At 33.8% G+C, this 10,702-nt stretch overlaps 1 long non-coding RNA gene and 1 pseudogene across 1 annotated transcript; one reads left to right on the forward strand and one right to left on the reverse strand.

Annotated features, from left to right (window-relative positions):
• Nucleotides 1-3,946: 3,946 nt before the first annotated feature.
• Nucleotides 3,947-5,845, reverse strand: LOC143304668 (uncharacterized). The gene is made up of 2 exons (XR_013061324.1): nucleotides 5,153-5,845; nucleotides 3,947-5,034 (listed from the first exon to the last, which is right to left on the reverse strand). It is a non-coding gene; the product is annotated as an uncharacterized LOC143304668 (long non-coding RNA).
• Nucleotides 5,846-6,884: 1,039 nt separating this feature from the next.
• Nucleotides 6,885-10,574, forward strand: LOC143304652 (rRNA biogenesis protein RRP5-like; annotated as a pseudogene).
• The last annotated feature ends 128 nt before the right edge of the window (nucleotides 10,575-10,702 follow it).

Below are 10,702 nucleotides of genomic sequence, written 5' to 3' on the forward strand. Positions count from 1 at the left end.
CGTTTGTGACCGTTGCGCGAGTAATGGCGCTTTGCAATGGTGATTTGCAGGAAAACAGTGCAGGATGCTGTGATTCGTTTCTTGTGGTCGGAGGTTATGTTTGATGCCTATATTTATCAAAGATTTAATGCACATTATGGAGAAAGTGTTTTGTCACGAAGTGTGTTTGAATGGGCACAAAAGTTCAAAGAAGATCGCACAAGTGTTATGAAAAAACAGCTGGACGCCCGTCCACATCCACGATGACAACATTGAACGTGCTATCTATGGAATAGACGAGTGACACTGGATAATGTGGCAAATCATTTGCAAATCAGCCACGGCTCTGCTTATGCAATAGTGCACGACAGATTTGGGTTTTAAAAAGTTTGTGCGAGATGGATGCCGAAAAAGCTGATGAAAAGGTGAAGACGACGATGCATTCGTGGTTCGCAGCTCAGCCCAAAACATTTTTTAACGAGAAAATACGAAGGTCCTTCAGCAAATGGACAAAGTGTATACAGAAATTGAGTGATTATGTCAAAAAATGATGTATGTCTTTTTTGACAATTGCTTAAAATAAATTCTACACCGACAGAGCGGGTAACTTTTTACTCACCCTCGTAAGACACTTAAATTTCCAATCTATTATGATGAATAAAAGAGCTTATACTATTAAATCTAATTGTATTTTGTTGCATGAGAGTACACGTGTATGTGATGTACATTACCTTTATATCCCCTTGAACGCTTCAATATTGCGCATATATACTATATTTTGTACAGCTTCTATAAAATTTTGTATGTTTGTTTAGGCTGTTAATCTAGAGGCTGGAGTACAAAGAAGTGGCACAATGATGTGGGCTGATGACATTTATAATTATCAAGGAATCACCCCTACATTCGCTCAGGTATATATCGTTGACTATAATGTATTTAACATATATGATTGTTAGAATATTAATAATTAATTTTTAATTCTATCAGAATTTTAATGAAACTGTCCCTTGGGAAGGAAGAACTGATACCTTGATATCACGGTTTATACATCCTATATGTACGACAAATTTTAGAACATTATATAACGAAGAACCAGATCGTCGTGGCCATGTGATGTGAATAAAAGGACTTGAATTTGATGATATTTTTATAATGTTAGATAACATAACTAAGTATCTTCACAGTAAGATAGGATGACATGGTTTACATGATCTTAATGTTGTTCACTTGAGTGATGATATTATAAGGAAAAGTGTAATATCACAGGTAGGATGATTCATAATTTAGAACTACTAACTCATGTATGTATTAAAAATTAAAGAAATATATTAAATTTTATAGGATATTTATGTTTAGTAACCAGTAATTCAGAGATTGGTATTCATGGTTACTATAACGAGGCTGTAGAAACGCACCCTTTCTTCTTTGCAAATGGTCCTGTATTTATGTCTAAGCCGAAACTGGAACCTCTGAATAATTTAGATTTATTCTTGTTATTTTCTAAAATACTTATCTACAGTATACCATAAGGAATGATACCGTATCACACCTAATCAAGTGCCTTAAGAAACATCAACAGGATATCACAGTAATCCCTTATCGACTGATATGTAAGTAAAAGTTATGTGTCATTGTTATACACAGTTATTTATCATTTTCTATTAATTCAGTTGTAGCCACTACAATATCTATGACACCGGTAGTAATTATAAGAACAATAATGATGTTCTATAAGAGGAAATGATGATTAGGAACAAAAACTTACAGGTAAGTCAAAGTATATGTTATTTGCCATTTGAAAAGAAAGTTACTAACTTAGAATTTTTTGATAAATAACAATTGTGCAAAATATATTGGATTTCAAATTTGTCAAAAATTGAAATTTAAGAAGCATTGTAATAATATAACATTAATATTTTGATTTTTCAGGAGATATCATGCGGTGGATGGATAATATGTAAAAAATATTAAGCAGTATATGAATTTTCATATTGCGTAGAGATAACAAAATGAATTTTAAAAAATGTCGACATGGTAATAAGAAATAGCATCATGACAAAGAATATATAAACACAGTTTCATTTTTTATAAATAAAAATTTGTTGTTCCAGATTTTGAAATATAGTGAAACGTTTAATTAGTATCTTAATATCTTTAAATAATTATTATTTTAGAATCAATTGTAATTGTATCATACGTACTTTTGAATTTGTGCAAGAACATATGTAATTTTGAAGTAGTTATTATTAGGAAATTGTTAGACGCGAACAGTATGCGAAAAGTTAGTATGCAGTGTAATAATTATCAATCAAAACACAAGAATTAAATTCTTGAGGAAAAAATTTCCGGAATTTCTTATTTACATGATTATAAAGAAATCCGTAATAAAAAGGAGCTGCTTTCTAATACTTCTCTTCCTTGTAATGCCTACGTTAATAATAACGAGGTTCGACTTTTTGTTTTTAGAGGGATACTGGAAAATTTGAAAGTACAGTACCATTGGGAAGAAAATCACGATATTGAAAACGATATTTGCAAGTAAATTTCCAAAAAATCTGTTTTCAAATTTTCGCTTTCTATTTCACATTAAAAGAAAGGGCTGCCTTCTTTCTCTGCAAGACAAAACAAACATTCTGAATCTCGTATCAATGATGATGAATGATAAGTTATTTTTCTTTTCAGATTGAACAATATTCCAGATTTATTCATAATTTCATACTACGCGAAGAATAGACTTTCATAGGTATATAAAGGAAATATTAAGTATAGGAAAACTCTTTTTCGTTGTAGGTGACATATGCTTCACGGTTGAACACATGTATTTTTGAACACATATAAATGAAAAAGTACTCTTATGGAGAAAAAGAATTGATACCTTCGATTGACATTAGATAATGTATATAAACTTATGAACAATCACTATCAGTTTGTATTTTAGGTGCACACGCAGATTTGTTGGAGTTCTTATAAAATGTACATCCTGTACGAACGTTTTATTCTTCCAAATTTTACGATACTATGTCTCATATAATAACTATATGGATTAAACGTAATATAAATGATCCGAAAATAGACTCGAACGACATTAATTGTCTTTCTATTTATACCAATATCGAAAATACAAGTAAAGCTGGAGCAATAGTATGCAAGAATGGACTATTTATTATTTTAAACCAAATCATAGCATATTCAGAATGCACAGTATTATCATGAAATGTAAATGAATCAGTTGTAAACGAACGATTTTACTGTAAAATCATTGCCTCCTTTTTTTCATCTGAAATATAGCAGCAATGAGTACATTCTTTTAATATATAATAAAACGAGATATCTTTATAAAGTTACATATGTCATCACTGGTAACTGTTATCTCGTATGACACCAAATATACCGTTAGTATGGAATGATATTTTTATGAAGATGTACTTTAATGATAGATTTTATGAATGAAACGTTATATAAGAAAAATTATCTCTTGTTATTCTATGAAGTGTAGTAGCTAATGAAGATTAATTTTACGAAGTATTAGAGCAAAAGAGAATTAAAAAATTAAAAAGATCTAAATAAGATTGTTCGTGTGGCTTAATTATCTCAATTCTGGTACACCACTTGTTACATTCTAACTAATTAGCGCTAAACAATAACTTGCAAATATTAAAGATATTAACACCTTAATATTAACACCTAAAGGTTTTCAGGAAATTTTATAATATTTGATTATTGTATATCTAGTCATTGATTGATAAAATTTCTTGTATAAGCATAGATCGAGGTTGACGTCATACGCAGATTGCATATCATTGACAGGTATCGTTTTAATTTATTTTATGGCTAGAATCATTTGAATATTATACGAATAATTATTTCCATTCGAACGATTAATAAATCACGTACCTATAAAAGATATATTATGAAAAAGACGTGACGAAACAAAAAAATATTGGAAATTCCGTTGTCATTAGATCAATTATTTTTGCAATGATTTTTATTTCCATGTAATTACATATGAAATGGGTAATTCATTAACATCTCCTCGAATCGAATATAATTCGTTACACTTCACAACGATTCAAATAATGGACGGGAAATATATAATAACTTTCCTGTCCTTGCGTTAAAATAGTACTGTACAAATCAGATGATACAGGAAATACCCAAAAAACCCAATTACATCCACATTGCATGACAGCACACTTGCAATGGATTTTTGTGATTTCAATGTCACATACAATGACACAACTAATCAGAACACGTTCGAGGCTATAGACATTGAAATTACCGCGTGTTTAATACGTTTAAAGCATAAATCTAAATTTCACGCGATTATTTCTTTGTACATTGTGAAACTCTTAAATTATCTTAATCGAATAAATAATCCTAATGTAATAAAACATCTTGAAATAGACCTAGATATCTGAAACAGAAACTCGAAGGATAAGAAATCCTAAAAGGTACTAATCCTAAAATAACAAACTCCTAAATAATAAACAAGTGATAAAACCTGTTATAAATAATAAAGCTTACCTGGAATAATCAAACCCTAACTAATCGAAAATAAAATAAGGCAAGCAATTCTTAATCTTTCAAGTAATTTTTCCGAAAACACAGAAAGATAGAGAAATTAAAAAGACGCAGCACAAATTGTAGCACAATGAAAGTTTCAGAGCGATGAATACGATCGTATTAAACTAAATAATTTTCAAAAGTGAAATTACACTGAAACGTATATCGATGATATTTGTCATTTCTACGATCTGTTTCGCGTGATCGTGCTTCTTTTCTGATGTAAATTCAATTTATAATACGAACTAAGTTTCCTTTATTATTATTAGTCCTGCGTCTTTTTAATTCGTCACTTCTTTTATTTCAGAACAATGACGGGCTCCAAGATGCTGTTCGGATGTTTGGCGTTAATTGCTTTTCTGCATCCATTAGTTCACGTTTGTACTTCGAGTAGTACATCTCAAGATTTGTACTTCGAGTTGTCTTTTTCCATGCACTTCAAATTCCAATACGATCTGGTCACGTGGCCTTCGTACAATTTCGAAATTTTACCTGTTTGGTAATCGTCAATGAAAAAAGAAGTTATGCGTGACCTCAACACATTGAAACAATTTTTATGATTTTTTATTTGCCGGTTGGTCAGCAAGTTAATGGAAAAATTTCACTTAACTATTCGCGTTAATTTCTTCGGTTTAACTTTTGGGAAATGCTTCGTTAGCTTCGGGAATATTCCAACGATTCGTTTTACGTACAAAATAAGCATGATAAATATTACATCATGGTAATGTAATATCGGAATATATTAAAGGTGTAATTTTGTCCGATTAATTATAATTTATTAATAATGGATTGAAAATACAGATATTAGTTAGACAGAGAAACGATGTTTGATTAACAGGAAAACTAAATGCAACGCTCGTATTTTTTATATTTGGTAACTCTCTCTCTCTCTCTCTCTCTCTCTCTCTCTCTCTCTCTCTCACTAGCAACTCTAACACTCGACAATTCTAACGACTCTATGCTTCGACGTCTCGATCAACTCTGACCCTCGCCAATGCATTCCTGCTCGGTCGTGCTCGCTCTTGCTCTCGTCCTCTCACACACACACACACACACACGCACACACGCACACGCACACACTTTCTGGCTCACATGCTCTGGCCTCTCGATTGCCACTCCTTGAAATATGAAACCGTACTTCTGTTTTGACGCTGTTTATCTTTTCTCGCGTCACTGTTACTAGGCGCTCTTGGATGTAAACAAACTACAAAAAGACAACGTACACGGTGTTTTCTAATTTCAGCCGATCTTCAATCAAAGCTATTCTACGATATTACAGAATTATATTTCCCCCTTTTTAATTAATTATATATATATATATATATATGTCGGGTTTACATTAGAATTAGGGTTAGGGGCGTGAAACGAATCTTCGTTTGGGTTACACGTTGTCGTTATGCAATAGAGAAGACATTGACAAGTGCAAATACGATTATTATAGAACCGGACAAGTAACCGTGGTAGTTAGGTACTCGAGAAACTAATGACAATGATCCTAGGTTCAATAACGATTCCGCGGTCGACGGGATGATAGATGAACGTGCTCACAAAATCTAAGTTGGACGCGTAATATTCACTGGTCGTAAAGGGTTACTCTTTTCATCGATGAAATCGCGAGCGAGAATGACTTTCCCGTCCTGATGATGCCACAGAGGAAAACTATAATGGGGTGTGTCTAAGGACACGAGATCATCGGATTCGTCGAGAAAAGCCTTCGTTCAGAAAGTAAGGGAAATTGGCGTTGCTGCTAATTGGTCAATCTCCATATCGGTGGTTAGAAAAAGATGCTAGCCGCCCTCGAGGGAAAGTTGCTAGTGGGAGACGCCGCTCGTTGAAAAATAGGTCTCCCCTATTTTCCCGTAGGTGGGACAAAGACTGTTTGTCTGTTTGAAGGACTTTAGTTGACTAAATCTTAAGATTTATAACGGGCCTTCAGGCTAGCCGAACATGTACTGCGGAGACGCATCGACATCTGGCAATAATCTTACTCGGAGAATAGGCTCTGCGTGTGATGAGCTACAGGACAGAGACCGTTGGAATGTTTACCGTCGCGTGCCGTCACAAATATTTCTTTTAAGGAGGGCTATAGAATTACTCCATACCTTTGTTAGACAAAGCGTTCATCCCTTGGCCGCGACTACGTTAGGCGACGGACTGTCGCCTCGAGCCAAAGCTCACTATCACTAATCTCGAACAATTACAATCGGATTGAACAACTACAATTGTTTAATTACAGCTATAGTAGACTCTAGGTTATAATGTTGCGGGATTATCCAAAATTCCAAAAGCTCCGGTGTTCTTTCATCTCCGACAAATATAAGTACTGTCGAGCGACGCTCGTACAAACGTATTCGTAAAAACAGTGTATGATTGCTCGCATATGACTCGATAACTCGTATAACTCCGTTAATTACCGTTAATAACTCGTGAAACTCGAATTATAACTGACTCGCTCGCGACTGCTTCCTCTTATTGATAAATGATTTTTTGTCTATTACACGCCTGTCAGATTTCTTTACGAGCAGAACTGTAGCAAGTGCTATTGTAGCAGAATACAAAAAAATGATGCGTGCCTATGTGGGTGTCACGTTTATCTGCAGTTACGAAAATCTGAACTTTAGAAAGAGAACGTTGTTGTGGAAGTAATGATAAGTAAAGTGCGAGTGTTTGTGTAAATTCATATTTTTATAAATTGAAAAAATTAAATCTGAGCAGACGATTGTTTTATTATAAATGTTATAAGGAGTACTATATCTTGTATATTTCATACCTCGTTCGGTCTAATACTTCATATATGAAACCTATAGTGGTCATTGTTATCTATATTCATTCAATTAATATTTATTATTAATATTTATATTGAAACAATTTATGTTTATGTCTATGTATGAAGCATAAAAGTTTCAGCAACTATATGGTACGTGGTATTAGCATTATGCTAGGCATTATTTTACATTAGTCTTTGATTCCCGCTCTCTCGCTTGCGCGAATGAGAAGGATTAGGTTCTTACTTCGTTGGAATTGAAACTTATAACTCAACTTAATATGCCTTCGCAATTACTTAACTTGTGACTTAGAGAGTACACGTAGATACCCCGACCATTACACTAAACGATTGTATGTGCCAGTTTATAAAATATGTACGTTGTCATTTACTATATAACATTTAAACCTGGCGACGTGGTAAATGTAAAGATTACAAATATTGATAAACTGAATGATTTCGTTAATGTACAACTTGGTAAATTTAATGTTCAAATTCCACCAGATCATATATCTGACGAAGATCTAAGTCCCTTACAAAAGCTGAAAGTCGACAAAGAAGTAGAAGCAAGAGTCTTGTTCCTTTATATAGGCCGAAAAAAGTATATCTCACTTTGAAAAGGTCTTTAATAACGAGTGACTTGCCCATTTTAGGAAACATACAAGACGCGAAAATTGACTCGAAACACCACGCAACTATCGTTCAAATACATAAGCGTGGAATATTGGTAAAGTTTTTCGGGGATGTCAAAGGTTGGATTCCACATACTGCCCTCGAGCTGGAAACATCTAACGTAAATTGAAACTATTCAGCTGGACAAACAATTTTGGTAAAAATTCAAACAGTGAACACAGATTCGGGAAAAGTAGTTCTAAATGTGGCTAATCAAGACATAAAAGTTGAAGAAGCAACATTCGATATTGGTGAAGAAGTAGAGGGCACAATAATAGAATCATCCGCTCAGGGATTATATTTAAGAGTCAGTAGATATAAAGGACAAACTGTTAGTACAGGATTTTTACTAGATGGTCACATGTCACCTTGTATGGAGATTGCAGCTCTACTAGCATCAAAATATGTTCCTGGTCATACACTTTCAGCTCTTCTATTTGCTACAGTACCTAATTTAATTTTAACTAGGACTTTTGCAACTCAAGGAAGGTACAGGAATTTTGAAAAACTGAAAATAGGAGACTGTATACCTTGTACGATCAAGAATATGGGTATAAGACTGGTATAAGACTTATTTTTCCAGTTGCAGAATATACGCCATTTGGATATGTGTCCCATAGTAACGTTAGTAATTTTAATCTACTGCACACAAACCAAATTTTATTGGCAAAAATATTTTCTATTAACAGGAAAGAACAACAATTAAGACTAACATTACCGCTAAAGAAAATATACATTGAATCCATTGATCCTGTATTTTAATAAATTAGTAGAACTTTCAAGGAATTCATATTACAAAAACAGACCCATTGCATCTGTCAAATTAGGGCAGAGAGTTACTGGAGAGATTGAAAAAATTACGCCTGATTGGTTGGTTGTTCAATTGCAGAATAACTTGCTAGGTATAGTGTCTAAGAATCATTACTCTGAGAATAAAAAAATAGGGGACAAAATTTCTGGGACGATTATATGGAAAAATTACGTACACGAGCTTGTCCAATCGACCACGTTATCGTTAATAATGCATAAGTGCCAAAATAAGTGCCAAACAAAATAAGCAAATACAATTTCCTGACGGTAAATTGCTACGTGGTAGAATCTTAATGGTGACAAATTGGTTTATCCTGATGCTCCTTCAAGGTATTGGCAACGGAACTTTAGCTGCGATACCTGTACGTCGTCACATAAATAGTTTACTGCCAGATCTAACACCTTATACTATTCATTCTAAAATTAAATGTTACACCTCATTAAATTTCAAAAAATCCGATATTATGCCTCTCAGCGTCATAAAATCTGCATTTGAAAAGAAGTGTTGTGTGAGAGAGAAATCGGATGATAATAATAACTTAAAAAGAAAGAAGCAAAATCAAGAGTACGTGGCACTCGCCAAAAAAATAAAAATTGAAAAGTTACGGGAAGACGAAACATGAAAAACAAAGGGAAACGAAACAGAGAAAAATCAGAGAAAGATTTAGAAAAGGAATATTCAAAGAGAATGTGTGTTGAACAAACAGGAGAAGAAAAGATTAAACTGGAAGATACCAAAGCTTCCGAAGAAGATTTGAAATATGCTGACTCAACTCTCCTTCAGGATAAAGAGTCATCTTGCGATAGTGAAGATGAAGTAGAAGAAAAACCAAATCTGAGAAATAAGAAATTATGTGCCGCTGAACGTCAAGAACAAAAAAGACAGGAGAAACGTGAAATACGTCAAAGAGAAGAAGCACTCGCCAATAACCAGTTACCAAATTCTGTACATCAGTTCGACAGATTAGTTTTAGCTAGTCTAGACAGTTCAATATTATGGTTACAGTATATGGAATATCATTTACAAACAACAGAAATCGAGAAAGCAAGAGCAGTTGCAAGAAGAGCGGTGAAAACGATTAATTTCAGGGAACAGAAGGAAAAATTAAACGTTTGGAAGGCTTGGTTGAATTTGGAGTCTAAATTCGGATTTCCTAAAGCACTGAATGATGTTTTTCAAGAGGCAGTGAAGTCTAACGATTCACTGAAAGTATACAGTCACATGTTGACTGTTCATGTCGAGGCTAGCAGGCAGATGGAACTAGAGAAAACAATTAATACCATGATTGGAAAATTTAACTGTATTCCCGAGATGTGATTTAATTGTGGAGAAGGGTTGCTAAAAATGGGTTTGAGGGACAAATCGAGGCATATTATGCAGAGAGCATTCCAATCTTTGCCAGCATCTGAACGTATGTACACTACAGAAATAAAGAGAGAGCAGTAACTCTGTTTGAGCAAATTCTAAGTTCTTATCCGAAACAGGTGGATATATGGTCTTGTTATGTTGATTCTCTAGTTAAATCTAATGATACTGATATAGCAAGGTAAAAATATTTTTTCAACTATATTTTGTCTTTTTAATTTCATACAGAATTTATCTTCTAATAATTTGTATTTACAGGAAAGTTCTAGAGAGAGCAGTTGTTCAGGCATTACCGCCTAGAAAGGTAAAGATCCTCTTTAAAAAGTTCATCAATTTTGAAGAACGAGTTCTGCCCGAGCAGTCGAGCTATGCGTACGTGAAACATAGTGCCTCCGACATTGTGCGACAAGAGTAGAGCAACAGAACCAATCGAGGATGGAAAAAGTACCATCAATAAGAATACTAAACAAAGGAGAAACATACACTATAAGCAGGGCAGTAGACCAACAGAGCCCAATTAAAACAACAAGAGAAGTACAGGACTGCGC

This window comes from Bombus vancouverensis, unplaced genomic scaffold, assembly GCF_051014615.1.
Source record: "Bombus vancouverensis nearcticus unplaced genomic scaffold, iyBomVanc1_principal scaffold0045, whole genome shotgun sequence".
NCBI lineage: Eukaryota > Metazoa > Arthropoda > Insecta > Hymenoptera > Apidae > Bombus > Bombus vancouverensis.